Source organism: Schistocerca americana, chromosome 4 (assembly GCF_021461395.2).
Source record: "Schistocerca americana isolate TAMUIC-IGC-003095 chromosome 4, iqSchAmer2.1, whole genome shotgun sequence".
NCBI lineage: Eukaryota > Metazoa > Arthropoda > Insecta > Orthoptera > Acrididae > Schistocerca > Schistocerca americana.
This window is the reverse complement of record NC_060122.1, coordinates 325537304-325555327: the sequence shown is the minus strand read 5'-3', so window position 1 is coordinate 325555327 and position 18024 is coordinate 325537304.

Below are 18024 nucleotides of genomic sequence, written 5' to 3'. Positions count from 1 at the left end.
GGCCCTCTCCAAGAGAATGAAGGAGTACTGGAAGGACAAGAAGAACAAGCCTTCAAAGTCATAAGCTTAACGATTTCCTTTTAGGGAAAATTCGCCAACAATATATATATATATATATATATATATATATATATATATATATATATATATATATATATATCCTGTCTTACAGATTTACTATCTCTGATGGACACACGTCCAGATCATCCGCTCTCAAAACTTCAAAACTCCGCCATCTCTCTCCCCACATCCACCACTGCTGGCGGCTCACCTCCAACTGCGCAACGCTACGCGCTGTTAACATCCAGCTGCCCAACACTACATTAGCAAACAACAACGCCAACCAGCCACAGACGGCACACAGCACAGCCAGTGATTTTCATACAGAACGCTAAACAGACTACTTACAACCTGAGCATCGCCTTCCATATGGCCCTACAACCAGGAATGATGGTCTGAGGTGCCATTTCATTTCATACCATGATCTCTTTGATGTCCATCTGCGACAAGCTTGCAGCACAGCGGTAAGTCGACGATGCTCTAGGACCCGTTTTGTTGCTGTCCATGGGACTAGCCATCCCGGACTTGGATTTGAGCAAGGTAATACCAGCCCGCCCACTACTTTCCTTCGTGCTTGTCAAACACTACCACTACCGTACCCGCGTGGTCGCTAAACGCCGAATCTCTCCACAGTTGAGATCGTTTGGAGCATTATGGACCGGGATTTTGAACATCTAAAGCACGAATTAGACAGAATTTGGCACGATATCCCTCAGGAAGAAATCCAACAACAGTATAAACCATAGCGAAGCCGAATAACTCCTTGCATAGAGACCAGAGATGGACCAAACCGTTATTGACTTGCGCAATTTCTGAAGCTCTTTCTCCTGAATAAATCATAATTTTTTTTCTTAAACTGAAATAATTTGTCTGTACATGTACGTGATACTAACTGAGTTTTTTTTTTTTGGAGCCTATGGTTGGAAAACAAACATGGGACATTGTGTCGATGCTCAACGCGACTGAAGCGATAAAGAATAATAAGATGCCTTATTCTTCAAAAGCAAAACAAATTTGTTGTTCGACTTAATCGATTGAAAGTAAGATTTCTAGGTAAGAACAGAGATGCAGTAGGCGGTAAGAAGATAAAACGATACTTGAAAGCTTATGGAGTACGTTCAGTAAAAAGTAGGAATAAGGAATTTTTGACTGTGTTCAGAAACTAAAAACATATTTTACGGGTTTACAGTAAAGATCTGCGGAGATTAGCATTCCACTTGCCAGAGCGTAATAAATACCTGCGTTCCCTTTCAACTAACAGTCGAATATGGCAGGCAAGGCCAAAACAGATAAGTTTTTTGATATTCCTGAAAAGAGGGCAAGAAAGGCAATCTCAACCTGCTCATCAAATTTATAATGTGGGTGAGACAGTTGGCAGTTCAGTTCAAGAGCAGCGAAGTGTTCTATGTTAAAAGAAGATGTAAAGCCAGTGGCATTACTTTAGCTGAATGAGGACTGATGTTCACTTTTAGTGTACGTATTCCGGCACTGGAAACATTATTGCTCTAGTATGGGACCCCCAGCACCACCACCACTCTTTGTGTACTCAGCACTATTTGATGAGATAGCATTCGTGTCCTCTACTTTTGTAGATCAGCAGCAACAGCTTCAGCATATTCGGGTGATATTCACATTTTCCTGCAGAGTATCGATCCCAATGGAATTTTCTGCATAGTATGACGCTCCTGACAGTTTAGTGGTTGTTTGTTGCAAGTCTGTCGATGCACGCTGCATGGGGGCTTAATTAAATAAGATTGAAAATACTTTTAGTTTTTAGTAGCTGTAGGTCCGATTACGCTGTTTCGTAAACGGTTGGCCCTGACTAGTATTATTACGCTATCTGACTGCAAAGAACGACAACAAAGAATGAAATGAAAATTTTCGTTAACACAATTAATTAATTAAGTCCCCAGCAACTATAAAACCTACAAAACCAAAGCACAAATGTAATTGTTCTGTGTGTGGGAGTGTGACTCAACGTACACATCTGGCACGGTTCTTCTTCAACAAGACAAGAAATTTCAAATACCATTTATACTGACGTGATAAAAGAAAATTACAAATACTATAATTGCGTAAGGAAAGCAGAATTAAACTCTAATACAAGAACACACGCCAGATGCTTTGTTGACTGAACCTGTAATGACGCATTATTTAGGACACTGAAATAAAAAGAAACGGAGTTAGTTACCTCATTTATATTGATGAAAATCATTCTAATCCTTACAATATATCTCTACACCGATTCTCTACTACCACATCTCAACCAGAACTCTCCAATATCTCATCTCAGCAAGCACTGCCTAATAGCACATCTCAACAAACACTCTCTGCTACAACATCTCAGCACAGACTACCCCGAGTCCTCGACAGGCACTGACTACTACGAGCTCTCTCCAAGCACTGTGGAGGCGGCTTAATAATACTCTTTGGCGCAATCTCTGGCGCAGTGGCTCAGTGTAGCCACCTTTCATATGCCCCTCCTCCACAGGCCAGAATTTGATGGTATTTTTTGCCAGCATTGGTGGTGAAAATACCAGCAAATTCGTCCACAAAAATACAGACAAAAATAAAAGATAATATTAATACCTAAATATCACATAATTAGTTAAAATTTTGGCTTTGCACTGACCTTTCAATAACCTAATATATAAAATACAGCAGGCAATACAAATTCTTTTCATACATGTGGCTTTACATAATAGTTTGCACAATACACAAAAAATCAGTTTATACAAATGTTCACATAAAATACTTTTAATTGTTAAAAAAAAAAAACAAATAGTTGATAATTCCAGCCCAGCAATGGTCAGCAGGTGCAAACACCAACAAGTGACATCATTTCAGCAGAAACAGTCCATCAGTTGCACCCAGCAATGTTGAGTAGGTGCAGACACCAACAAGTGACATCATTTCAGTAGAAGCAGTCCATCAGTTGCACCCAGCAATGTTGAGGAGGTGCAGACACCAACAAGTGACATCATTTCAGCAGAAGCAGTCCATCAGTTGCACCCAGCAATGTTGAGCAGGTGCAGACACCAACAAGTGACATCATTTCAGTAGAAGCAGTTCCATCTGTGGCACCCAGTAAAGTTGAAGAGGTACACACAGCAACAAGTCACATTAGATCAGTAGAAGCAGTCCATCAGTGGCACCCAGCAATGTTGAGTAGGTGCAGACACCGGCAAGTGACATCATTTCCATAGAAGTAGCTTCATCTGTGAACCCAGTAATGTTGAGCAGGTGCAGACACCAACAAGTGACTTCATTTCAGTAGAAGCAGTTCCATTAGTGGCACCCAGCAATGTTGAGCAGGTGCAGACACCAACAAGTGACATTATTTCAGTAGAAGCAGTGCCATCTGTGGCACCCAGCAATGTTGAGCAGGTGCAGACACCAACAAGTGACATCATTTCAGTAGAAGCAGTCCATCAGTTGCACCCAGCAATGTTGAGCAGGTGCAGACACCAACAAGTGACATCATTTCAGTAGAAGCAGTTCCATTAGTGGCACCCAGCAATGTTGAGCAGGTGCAGACACCAACAAGTAACATCATTTCAGTAGAAGCAGTCCATCAGTTGCACCCAGCAATGTTGAGCAGGTGCAGACACCAACAAGTGACATCATTTCAGTAGAAGCAGTCCATCAGTTGCACCCAGCAATGTTGAGCAGGAGCAGACACCAACAAGTGACATCATTTCAGCAGAAGCAGTCCATCAGTTGCACCCAGCAATGTTGAGCAGGTGCAGACACCAACAAGTGACATCATTTCAGTACAAGCAGTTCCATCTGTGGCACCCAGTAAAGTTAAAGAGGTACACACAGCAACAAGTCACATTAGTTCATTAGAAGCAATCCCTCAGTGGCACCCAGCAATGTTGAGTAGGTGCAGACACCGGAAAGTGACATCATTTCCATAGAAGTAGCTTCATCTGTGCACCCAGTAATGTTGAGCAGGTGCAGACACCAACAAGTGACTTCATTTCAGTAGAAGCAGTCCATCAGTTGCACCCAGCAATGTTGAGTAGGTGCAGACAGCAACAAGTGACTTCATTTAAGTCGAAACAGTTCTAACAGTGGCACCCAACAATGCTGAGTAGGTGCAGACAGCAACAAGTGACTTCATTTCAGTAGAAGCAGTTCCATTAGTGGCACCCAGCAATGTTGAGTAGGGGCAGACAGCAACAAGTGATTTCATTTCATTAGAAGCAGTTCTAACAGTGGCACCCAGCAATATTGAGTAGGTGCAGACAGCAACAAGTGACTTCATTTCCATACAAGTAGTCCATCAGTTGCACCTAGCAATGATGAGCAGGTCCAGAGAGCAGTCCATGATATTCACTATCACTGATCACACTGTTCATCAGAGTATATAAGCACAAATTAAACATGTCCTAGTGGCACCAATCATGTAGAAAAAGTACAAGTAACAGTCCATAATATTCACTATCACTGATCACACAGTTCATCAGCAGAAATTAAACATGTCCTAGTGGCACCAATCATGTAGAAAAAGTACAAGTAACAGTCCATAATATTCACTATCACTGATCGCACTGTTGAGGCATGAACAATAGTTTGAATGCACATACAAATGCTTTTACACTAAACATACAAATCATAACAAATACTCAAATGATGTCAGATAATTGTCATATTAACTATTACAAATACTCAAATATCAGTAAACCTATAATATTTATGAGTGTCAGTGCAAGCCACTACAAACAAATAAAATAATATTTAGGAGATAGGTGGGTAGGATTAGGAAAGGAAAACACACAAAACACACTCGCTCATCTTTCATCCACATTAAGTACTACTGTGTAATTGAATAGTGTTAACTGTGTAAATGTAATTCTGTCAAAATCTGATGTTCATCATGTGTATCAAGTAGTAGTGGCAGCAATGTATAACAGTCAATAATAGTTAAGTCAACGTCATATTCATCATGTCAAGACCAATGTTTGCCAAGCCAGATCAAATGTACTGTTGTTGAACAACTGTCAGTGAGCCAAGATATGCAAATACTTCCTCTCTCCAAAAAAAGTATATACAGCTTAGTGATTTAACAAAGTATATGTATAGACTATCTTCCTTCTACTTTAGTGTTCTAGTCTGCTATCTTCATCCTCCTTGTTCCATAAGACCAACAAAAAAAAATGCTCCTCACTTACTTTACCTCTTATCCACCAAAACTCCAATAATCATCAGCATCACATAATCTCAATATTTCAATAATACCTCTTACGTCGATACATATAAATCTTATCATCAATATCATTTACCTTACCTCTTGTCCACAAAAACTCCAATAATCATCAACTTCACACAATCTCAATAATACCTCAATAATACCTCTTCAATACGTCGATACATATAAACATTATCGCCAATATCATTTCACTTCCACAACAACTCTTTCCTCTAGTCAGTCTCCTCGAACAAGTACAGATAAAATCCTAATGCAAACCTCATCATCCCGTACAATCCGAAGACACATTGTCAACACACAACCTCTGTGTAATCCATCTGACCCAAATCTTCTACTCATTATGAATTATAAACAAAGAAATGCATACATGACCTCTAACAGACTTAGTTCGAATATCTCTCAGTAATTAAGTACGATTATGGAGTGTGAATGATTATAATATTTCACAGTGTGTACACCACTTCAAGAATTATGGCAGAAGCAAACATGTGGAGAATTTTTTGTGTCGAGTGTCACTTCCTATTTCAATTGCTCACCAAAAATGCAGTGTAATGACTGTCAATGGTCTAAACCTAGTTTCGGTATGTCATGTCGTTAGCTTCCTTCCTATTAGCATAAATTTATACAGCTTCCATAAAACCTCATCTCATGTGACTTCTATGAAGTTTCTTGTACTAATGTCGTTCGTCGAATTATAGCAGTTCATTTTCTTATCTTAAAATATAAGGCACTGAGCGTAAGCAAAACAAGCAATAGCGAGTAAATATACCAGTAGAGAACAGAATGTCAACAAGTGGATCCAGCACCATCCTTACAACGAGGCTCTGCCAAGCGAACAATCTGTAACCTATACCATAGTGTAACCTAAACTCTATGTTCGTACACTGTACATCAGCATTGCTGTATACCAAATTAAAGAGTAGTTGTGACGACAAACAGAAATGTATAAATATGCAATCCATACGCATAGCAGTAAACATATGTTATCTAACATAATAAACAGGTCATTAGCATCATATCAGCATAAGCAAATAAATGTTCATATGTCATCTTAATAAGTAAACATGAAGGCGCAAGCAGATAAATCACAAAGTATAACTTAAATACCTATCCACATCAGCACAATAAATCAGGTGACAATTATAATTTAAATAAATAAGCACAGCAGGCACATAATTAAAAAATATGACATCAGTGAAAAAGCAGTGCAGCCAAGCGATGCATAATATACACAAGTTACAACCCAGTTCATTAATAATCATTGTCAAAATCAGTTAACGTACGCAAGCACGTCGCTTCACAAGTAATTTCATAGAACATGAAATTAGCACAAAGTATGAATCACGTAATCGCGAGCAGCAAATTACGTCTAAAGTACGTACCTAAGTGGAAATATGTTACCTGAAAAATGAACTCAATTAATAGTTACCTTTTTTAGTTTATTAGTTTCTTCTTCGAAATTACATTCTTCCTGAAAATTTCTCGATAGCAAGTCGTCGTAACGTCGGACACGCACAGAATTTACCTGAAGTTCTTAAATATTTTATAGAACCGTTTCCTGAAAAATAATGAATGTCAATAACATAATTCATCAAGTCTCTATAGCTTTATACTGAATTTAGTCGGAGAAATTAAACTGTGTATTTGTTTACGGCTGTCAGTGCATTCGCACTGAGCGCTCGATCAGCTGTAGGCGCGTGACTTAGGAAGAATTGTTTCGGTCAACGACTGCCTTGTGCGGCGCGCAGACTTGACTGTTGCTTTGAGTATGTGCCGCCGCCAAAACACAGCGCGGTATCCTCGTACTCTCCGCATGTTTACATCTAGCTGTTAGTTTCTCACAAGTATGTCATTACACAAAAATTTTTTAAAAGTATATCATTCCACAAAAATTTTGGAAACTACGAACATCACGTTTTGTGGTAGGAACAGCATAATTACGAATAGCATCTAATTTTTCTGGATCAGGAGGAATACCTTCTGTAGAAATGATGTGACCGAGAAATTTCACCTGTGAACGACCAAATTTAGATTTTTCCAAGTTCACTGTAATGCCAACTTTTGCAAAAATGCGTAATGACGAATCCAAAATTTTGTTATTCTCACTCCAAGAATGTTTAGCAATAAGAATGTCGTCAACATATGAAGTAATGTTGTCACGAAGATAAACAGGTAAAATTTCATTTAAGCTACGAATGAATGCTGCTGAAGATACAGTAAGTCCAAACGGTAATTTCCGAAGTCACTTTTGGGTAACATAGTCATATCCGGTTAATGTTTACTTACTCTCTAGATAGATTGATAGTCGAGGAGTTGGTTTGACAGATGCAAAGAATAGTAAAAGAGTAGGCAGCGGTACAGAAAACTAAAAGGGAAATAGCACCACTACAGCTCGGGGCCCTATGCTCGCTACGGCACATATTCACTTAGAGTAGTGAATCCCCTGAGGACATTAATAGCCGCACATAATTTCTAGTTTGTGACCTAGTGGCAAATTTGGCGGGAGTGCGTACATAAATTGATCTAACCATGCACATGGATGTATGTCATTCTTAGAATTGCGGAAGATCTTAAATTTCCGGACAGTCAAAAAGTGTTTATAGTCGAAGTTTTCGCCTCATGGCGACAAAGACCTGCCGCGCCTGTCCCTGTCCCAATGTCGATTATTGTTAAATTCACGCGCCTGGCGCTCTCTTGTTGCATCCCGTAAATGAAACAAATTATTTTCTTCAAGGCCCTCTGCTATCTGTGATTCTAGATTTCTTCTGCTGTCATTTCCTACGATTTCGCCTTCGATCTGTTTGACTTCCTTTCGTAATGCCTCAACTTCCCTTTTAACGTGTTCATTAAATTTTCCCTGATTTTCAACATGCTTATTTATGTTCTGGTACTCTTCGGTTTCTGCAAATGGCAATGGTGCTGTATCATCTGAATCTCTGTCCCCATTTAAACTAAGACTTGTCAATTTATCTGAAATCTCCTCAACTCTTTCCGCTAAATCACCTATTTTTTCTTTCTGTTTATTTACGTCTTCTGTAAGTGTCGCAACTCGGGTTTCAGTATTGACACATTTGGTAGTTAACTGTTCATATTGTTGTGTTAGATTATTTATTCTGTCATTTGGTACGGATTCCTCGATTCTCTCAAATATTTCTTTCTTATCGTGTGCACGTTGTAAATTTAACTCTGAAAATTTCTGTACTATCACGCGATCTCTTTCTTCCCGTTCTCTATCCTGTTCCCATTGTCTGATTTCTACTGCAATTAATCTATTATTGTGAGCATTCAAAATTGGTTGTACTTCTTCTCTGATTTCTTTCTTTAATTCATCTTTCATATTTTTGAAACATGTCCCTATTCGTGAGTCTAACCGTGTTTCCAAAGTTCCCATCTCTGTTTTAAATTCAGATCCTAACCGAGTTTCCATTGTTCCCATCCGTGTTTCCATTGTTCCTATATCAGTTTTTAATTCAGATCGTAAAGTTCCCATCTCTGTTTTTAATTCAGATCGAAACTGTGATCCCAAATTTAATATTGCACTCATTAACTGCTCCATTTCTTCTGTCGTTAACCTCGTATTCCGTGAATTTTCTGATTGAGAAAAATTTTGAAATGGTTCCGGACTATTTTCCCGACTTATTACATTGTTTTCCCCTTCATTATCCATCATACTGTTTTCCCCTGTTGGCGAGTTCGCCATGTTAACAATTTCGTCATTCTCACTATTCATCATTTTTGCCTTTTTCATCGATCGCCTAATCATTTACAAAACATAAAAAATTCGTCACTGTTCAAATATTACACACAATTATTCTTTATCTCCAACAATACCATTTACATAAAATGTTTCCCTCAAACACGATTAATCGAACAATTGAAATAATTGCACTAAATTGCCAAACGCGTACACAAGACAACAAATCAAATTCTGAGAAAAAATACCATTAGAAGAATGACAATTACCAAATCTACACATGCAAAATAGACTACAATTACTAAACTCAAATTACTACAACAATACTATGGTCTACTGTTTTTACAATCAGAAGAATTCCAAGGGACGATCCTGGCAGGGTCGCCACGTGCATAGGGGCTTAATTAAATAAGATTGAAAATACTTTTAGTTTTTAGTAGCTGTAAGTCCGATTACGCTGTTTCGTAAAAGGTTGGCCCTGACTAGTATTATTACGCTATCTGACTGCAAAGAACAACAACAAAGAATGAAATGAAAATTTTCATTAACACAATTACTTAATTAAGTCCCCAGCAACTATAAAACCTACAAAACCAAAGCACAAATGTAATTGTTCTGTGTGTGGGAGTGTGACTCAACGTACACATCTGGCACGGTTCTTCTTCAACAAGACAAGAAATTTCAAATACCATTTATACTGACGTGATAAAAGAAAATTACAAATACTATAATTGCGTAAGGAAAGCAGAATTAAACTCTAATACAAGAACACACGCCAGATGCTTTGTTGACTGAACCTGTAATGACGCATTATTTAGGACACTGAAATAAAAAGAAATGGAGTTAGTTACCTCATTTATATTGATGAAAATCACTCTAATCCTTACAATATATCTCTACACCGATTCTCTACTACCACATCTCAACCAGAACTCTCCAGTATCACATCTCAGCAAGCACTGCCTAATAGCACATCTCAACAAACACTCTCTGCTACAACATCTCAGCACAGACTACCCCGAGTCCTCGACAGGCACTGACTACTACGAGCTCTCTCCAAGCACTGTGGAGGCGGCTTAATAATACTCTTTGGCACAATCTCTGGCGCAGTGGCTCAGTGTAGCCACCTTTCAACACATAGATATTGGACTTAAATGCTGTACAACTACCACCACCGTGCATGCTCTGTTGCCTCAGCAACGTCTGACGCTACTTGCGGTTTTGAGGCAAATCGTTGCTATACCTGCCATGTTCTTCTCCAAACATGCTGTATTGTCCATTACTGAATAATTGACAGCGGCGAAATGTTGGAGTCAGTTTTGAAGACAATATATTTCCACCGAATTATGCCTCATTTTTCTGGATCTAAATTTCATGACAGTCTGATAGTGAAAATGACAGGAATATAGAATTACAGCGTAAATTGATTATACTGCTGGTCATCGGAGTTCATCGTCTTTCAGATATATTATCCGTATTCCTTGCTTTTCACTTCTTTTTTTATCTGACATTTTGCAAACCAAAATCCGTATAAGACAGTCAGCTGCCTTGAGACCATTATTGTTTATTTTTACTTTGAGAATGACAGAGAATGTTATCTTGATGTAAAACTTCGATTCCGAGTCTGCTGGAGAGACAGCGCAGCTTCCACACGATTGCACAGCTTAGTGGGCAACAATAAAGGCGAATCATTTGCTTACATGCACTCTCACCAATGTATCCTGTTAAAAATGAGATCGCTGAAGGTAGCGGAAACAGTTCTAGCGATAGAGTATCAGGAGGAATTCTACTGCGGCATTGACACAGTACAAGAATGGACACCTTTCGTTGGTGCAGTGTTCACGTAGAATGCTACAGCAGTAAAATATTTACTAATTTCGAATGAGAGAAACTACGCATGCGCAGACCGTCGTGGATCCGAAACAATAATGGCTGTCCGAGAGAAAAGAAAGCACGCAGCCAATCGGCATACAAGAATCTGCATGACTTCATTTACAGGTGATTGCGGTCGCGGTTCATTACTACATCTAACAGTTACCGGTAAGTGGAAATTCCAGTTCCAGTAATTGAAACTAGCAGACACCTTGGCAATAGCCGTTGCAACTGTTTAATACTTAGTATCGTCGCATCCATGTGGCGTGTACGCACTTATCCTTAACTCTTGCTTATACATCCGCCGTGCTCTTCAGGTAACAGACCGCAGTTGACTACAATGAAGTAGTAATTCGGATCGCAACTGCCCTAAAACGTCCGACATGTCAAGCAGTGAAGGGCTCAAACTATCCCACACCGTTTGAGAGTCATTTCATCACGATGAATTATGAAAAAGCAGAGTTACAGTCAGTAGCTGTCATTATTGAAGTTACTGAGGCACGAACTATGGCCACGAGAGATGTTGGGGGAAGTTCGAAATTATGTTGTCTATAGAAAGGTTGCAGTGTCGCGGGATTGTAATGAAATGCAAACTGACCTGCAAGTGATCGACGGTAAGTAAAAATTACTGCATGTAAAGAGGTTGATAGATCCATTCCTGTTCGAATTATAGTACTGATGTTACAGAAGATCTTATTTGGCTATCGTTGAGCAAAGTTAAGAATGCGTATGTTGTAAACCATATTAACATCAATTAGTAATACGGTTGAGTACTTGATGTTATGGATGCATGAGTTGATTTCGTCCGTTTATTGGGGTTTATATGCTAGGAAGTTACTAAAAACATTCGTAAACCTCATGTAAAGCATGTGTGATTTCACTGAAATGAATGAGTGCAATCATGCAAATCGTCAGCTGAATGGTGTGCAGACCTACTTGGAGAAATATGCGTAGAGATTTGTAATTATATTTGGGTATTTCGATAAATAACCAACATGCGCGTGCTCACGCTTGTGTGTGTGTGTGTGTGTGTGTGTGTGTGTGTGTGTGTGTGTGTGTGTGTGTCTGTGTGTACTCAGTAAATGATAAGTAAAACTATCAAAGAGTTTACTTTCGAAATATCGACTCTTTCTTGTTGCACCATCTTCTTTGGAAATGTTTCAAGTGTCATCATCTTTGGTTGTGATATGTGTCCAAGCATAAGAGAAGTTCAGGTTGTCTGTTACCAAAAAAATGCAGTTTACGTGTTACACTACAATAAAACAATCAAAATAACTTCTTCCTTCATCATCATATATTGTTTGCTCAGTTTTCTTGTCTTCAGGCTCTGTTGTGTAGTGTGTGTATTCACATCACCTGTTTGTCATAGTTAGTGCTATTTAAAAGTTGATTATATGAGATACAGTACTTAAACATTTCGAGAGCCGTTGTACCAAAGTTCTATCTATAAATATTGGAAAATCTGTTGAAAGTTGTTATTGTACCTAGTAGGGCTGAGTGACTTGTAACAAAAGTAATAACTGTCAATCAGTATCATCGATTGTATTTTTCCAGTGTATCACATGATGTGTCCTTCCTAAAATAATTCTTGAAAACTGTTTGGATATGGAAGTACTTGAGGATATAATGTGACTTACATCAAAAGTAAACATATTAATTACAGTCTTTCAGTAAATCAGACTACCTATTAGTTTGTATGCTTGCCTACTTAACCTGGTAATTAATTGAACGTGTATGTTCTGCAGGTATTAGACTGGTCAGATTAGTTTTACGCCACATTATCACTCAGGCCTAACTTTTAATGTCAACTGTTAGTTTGTCATGTTATTTGTAACTAATTTGGCATGGAAATAGTATTGGAGTACTTACTTTAGAATTGACTTTCACATATTAGGCACTTATTTAAAGAATATGTGCATATGTAGAAAACACCATTATAATACTTACAAGGGAACGTCCCCATCGCACCCCGCTCAGATTTAGTTATAAGTCGGCACAGTGGATAGGCCTTGAAACACTGAACACAGATCAATCTAGAAAACGGAAGAAGTTGTCTGGAACTGTGAAAAAAATAAGCAAAATACAGAAATCGAGTAGTAAATGGGCAAGACAAGCAACATCAAGGACAGTGTGAACTCAGGAACGCCGTGGTCCCGTGGTTAGCGCGAGCAGCTGCGAAACGAGAGGAGCTGGGTTCAAGTCTTCCCTCGAGTGATACATTTACTTTCCTTTTTTTCGCAAAGTTATGATCTGTCCGTTCGATTAGTAGACGAAAGGATGTGCCTCTCCAATGGGAACCGAAAAAATTTTATCGCAAGGTCATAGGCCAACCGATTCCTCCACAGGAAAACACGTATGATATATTCTATACGACACTGTTGACGGCATGTGCGTCACATGAAAGGAATATGTTGTCAACCCAACTAACTTCTACACTTGGCGAATTGGTAAAAAGATTCTTCTACCTTGCCCGATTTAGGTTTTCTTGTGGATGTGATAATCACTCCCAAAAAAGTGATGAAAACATAAGAGTTTATCACATAAACTGCAACAAATGAATGCAACGGTTTCACAGTCGTATCGGACGGACGGACGGACAGATAATAATTGTCTGAAAATAAAAAATTTAACTTCCCACTCGAGAGAAGACTTGAACCAAGGACCTCTTGTTTCGCAGCTGCTCACGCTAACCACGGGACCAAGGCGCTCCTGAGCTCACATTGTCCTTGATGTTGCCTATCTTGCGCATGGACTACTCAGTTTCTATATTTTGGTTATTTTTTCATAGTTCCACACAACTTCTTCCGGTTTTCTCGATTGATCTGTGTTCAGTTTTTCAAGGCCTATCTACTGTGCCAACTTATAACTAAATCTGAGGGGGGTGCGATGGGGAGGTTCCCTTGCTAATATAAACAACGCACGTTTTTGCTTTGCAAGCGTTGTTTGGCAGACATTTTAGAATGGGGATAAGCACAGTGACACTTGACAGCATCATAAATGCAGAAAATGATTGATTTGAGGCCCTCTTGTGATTCAAATGAAGCGTGCACTGAGATCCAGTGGTAAACATTTCCATGTATTGATATAGACGAACAACAAGAGCTTAAATCAGATATTTTGTTTTATAAGATTTCGGCAGTAATATTTAAGGAAATACTCATGTTTGTCAACTACATATTACTAATTCATTAATGACACTGCATAAGCAAAGTAGCTTTTCGGATATTTATGGAGAGTATTCTACAGTGAATGATATATATACCTTTCAATGAAATTAGCCGATGTGACTGATGACAGCCCAAAAAAACGATTTTTTTATGTCATTAATGAAGTGTATGTTATGTTTTTAATAGGTCCTGATTGGAGGAGTTGAGATATGAAGGGAGGAGATTGAAGTTTCACCATCTTATATGTTTTCTTTTCAAATTTATTTTTTATTGAAGCTATATTGTGTTTGGATGCACCATATGGCTAGTTCTGCCATCTTAGATTTTTGGTTGGTTGCTTATTAGTACTACTTTGTGATTCACTGAAAGAGGGGAGGGGATTGGGGTGATGGGGTGGTGAAGGTGGAGATGTGGAGAGAGGAGTGGAAAAGGGAGCACGGGTTTTCAGATAAGGTCATGGTCTAGCATATAGGCAATACCCTGCCACCGTGTGAAGGTAACCTCAAACTGCGTCATGATCTTCATTGCTATCCTACTGAGAGCAATCTATAATTATTAGTCTACAAATTCTAATCAGAGTTCTTAAAACTACTTACTGACTTATTCCATTACCAAGTAGCTTTGGCTTGCATGCTCCCACATAATCTCGTAAATAAATAAATAAATTAAAGAAAATAATGAAACATCCTGTTCTCAAAATTTATCTGCATTTGAAACTCTATTTTTAGGATACTGCTCTACACTGAAGTGGAACACAAAGAACTGAAGAGCTATGAAAGTTAACAGAGTAAGCTTATGAAACTTGATACTACAGAAGACTAATAGTAATTAGTCATCGATTGCCAGATAACCTAAGAACTGGAGATACTTTAGCCAGTGCAGCCATAAGAAAATGGGTATTTGAATACGCAGACGAGATTGGTGGGAAGAGAACTAAATAATGCAGAATTATTTAACAGGTCAAATGACAATAAAATAGAGAGGAAAATTTTACGGACTGTCAGAGTCGAAATAAGTACTGGGGACAATGGAGGAACTCGATGAGGTTGATACGGCAGCGAACAGGCTTAAGACATTTGTAAGTATAATGCTGATGGCTAAAGACACTAGTATTTATTAAAACCAGCTATCTGGGGTGAAAAAGAAATTTGTCTTAAGTTGTACGTTCTCTTAACTTCGAATTCATCAGATGTGATGCTCAAACTTTATAATTGAACAGAGCTAACAGAAACAATCTGGTGTGATGTTATTAGAGGAAGGACTACACATTTTGCCTCGGATGGTTTTGAAAAATCATGGGAAACCAAATACACGATAGTTGAACAATAATTTGAACCCAATCTCTTAATAATGTTTTTCTTCACTGCTGCGTGACATTACCCTGCTTTTTAGTTGTAGCATGGAAACATAACTCTGTAATGATGATGAGATTTACACTCCGTTCATGCATGTTTGAATCGAACGTTTGATTGTAATATCTAAGAAGCCAGCAGACTGTGTTGTATAACTGCTATTTTCCGATTCCCGAACAGAGATGAAAACTTTTATTTCGGTTAACGGCTAAGCGCACCACAGCTGTTCTTCTCTCGGTCCACACCCGATTACGATGCGTGCAGTTTATTATGGAGGCGCAAAAGAAGCAATGCGTCGCGCTTTCAACTAGCCATCCAGCAGAGTTATAGATGATGAACTATCTCTGTTGTCTGCGAAAGCGAATATGCGCGCCTTTCGCACAGACGAATATATTTGTGGAGGTATTTGAAATGCATAGCGGAGGACCACTGGGGAAATTACCGAACCTACGAAATAGCACGACACGAAAAATTTACCTTTTAAAATAGTGCGCTGCGTACCCGTCATAAATTCAGCACGAGGAAATGTTGCATTATGCGCATACAGGCGGAAGAAATGTAGCCGTAACTTTTCTCATACGTTTGAAAACGCCTTTCTGGGGCACTTTCATGCGTTAGTTTTCAGCAAACGCTGTTTATAAAGATAGTTCTAACTGCAGCAGTGTTTCGCAGTAAGACGAGCTAAATCTGTATCTCCTAAGACTGCTTCTTTCAAACGAATGGGTATTTGAATAGGCACATTGAAGTGGTAGGTGCGGAAAGGAAGTGGCAAAGTGCTCGGCTGACATCAGGCCGAAATTACATTACATATCTTCCTTAAAATAATTTAGAACACAGAAACTCAAACTTCAGTACTACAACTCGAAAACCTTGCTTTAACTTCCACAGAATGAATAACACATGCTCTGTACTTCATATTACAATTTCTAATGACATCATGCTACAAGAAGTAAACGTTTATCAGTCTGATGGTGATCACATGAAATAATGCTGTAACCACTGACTATCACTCAGGGAAAGAGAAGTTTCCAAAAAGGAAATGAGTTTCAGAGACTTTAGATAACATGTTGAATTGACAGATGTACAAAAATTCTGATTTGAGCAACGTAACTACGCCTACGAAATTTTTACGTAATCCAGTTACAGTATTGACTTGCAACTATAATACAGGGTGGTCCACTCAAATGTATCAGCGCGAATATTTCCGGAACAACAGACACTGATGCCCATTTGCTTACATTTAATATAGTGGTGTCTGATTCACCTAACAACAGGAAGTAGGAAAGTATACGAATATTAAATGAAACAGGGATTGAAGGTATAAAAACTGTTTGAGGAATACAGACTGGAAAGATGTATAAAATTCACCTGGGATAAGTGAAAAGTATAATTGTTTCTCTAATACGGTCATAGGTCACATTGAAAACTGCTGCCCGGAGAAAGTAATCAAAGCAAATCGATTAAATGTCTGAAAACCTTGGATTACAAATGGAATAAAAGTATCTAGCAAACAAAAAAGAAGACTGTACTTAACGTCAAGGGAAAACAATGTCAACAGAGCTAAATCACATTACAAATTATATTGTGATATTCTACACAAATTAATCACAACCTCAAAATGTATTTATTTTCAAGAAAAAATAACTTCCTCTAATAACAAGATAAAAACTATATGGAACATAGTAAAAAGTGAAACAGGAAAAACTAATCAGGCAAATGGGGATATTATGTTAAACGTAAATAATGAGTTCATTAGAGATACCTCAAAAAGTTGCAGACACTTTCTACAACTTTTTCCTTTCAGCAGCAGACAACTTAAGTTTGCATAGTTCCTCAGGAGACAGCTTAAAATATTTAAAAATATGCATTTCTGCAGAAGTTTGACAAACTTCAACTGTAGCCTACCTCACCGAAAGAGATTTCTAATATTAATACCTCTCTTAAAAACATATGTTCCAGTGGTTATCACGAAATCAGCACTACCATAATTAAATGTTGCTCCTCAGAATATTGTGACATACTAAGTTACTTATGTAATGAATCCCTACATAGTGGTACTCTTACATTTAGGCTTAACTGTGCTATTGTCAAACAAAAGAGAGACAGATCACCAGTGGAAAACTTCCATCCTATTTCATTATTGGCAATATTTTCAAAAGTGTAGGAAAGGGTTTTGTCCAATAGACTATATCAACACTTAGTACAGAAAAATATTCTCATTCACAATCAATTTAGATTTCGGAAAGGTTTGTCAACTGATCAATCTATATTCACCTTTACAGATGATTTATTAGAATCAATAAATCAGAAGTTATTACCACTTGGAATATTCTGTGATCTGGCTAAAGCTTCTGAGTGTGTTAAGCTTGATATCCTTATACAAAAGTTAAAATGTTATGGGATAACAGGAGAAGCAGGCTCATGGTTATTATCCTATATTTTCAATAGAAAACCATGTGTGTCTGTATCAGGCTTACCACATATCAATAATTCAGAATATGAAACCATCAGACTAGGTGTGCCCCAGGGCTCTGTTTTAGGTCCCTTGTTGTTCCTATTATATATTGATGACCTTCCATATGCAGTGACACAAAATGCAAATTTTTCCTTATTTGCAGATGATACAAGTATTGGTACAAGAAACTGTACCCATGATCTCACAGA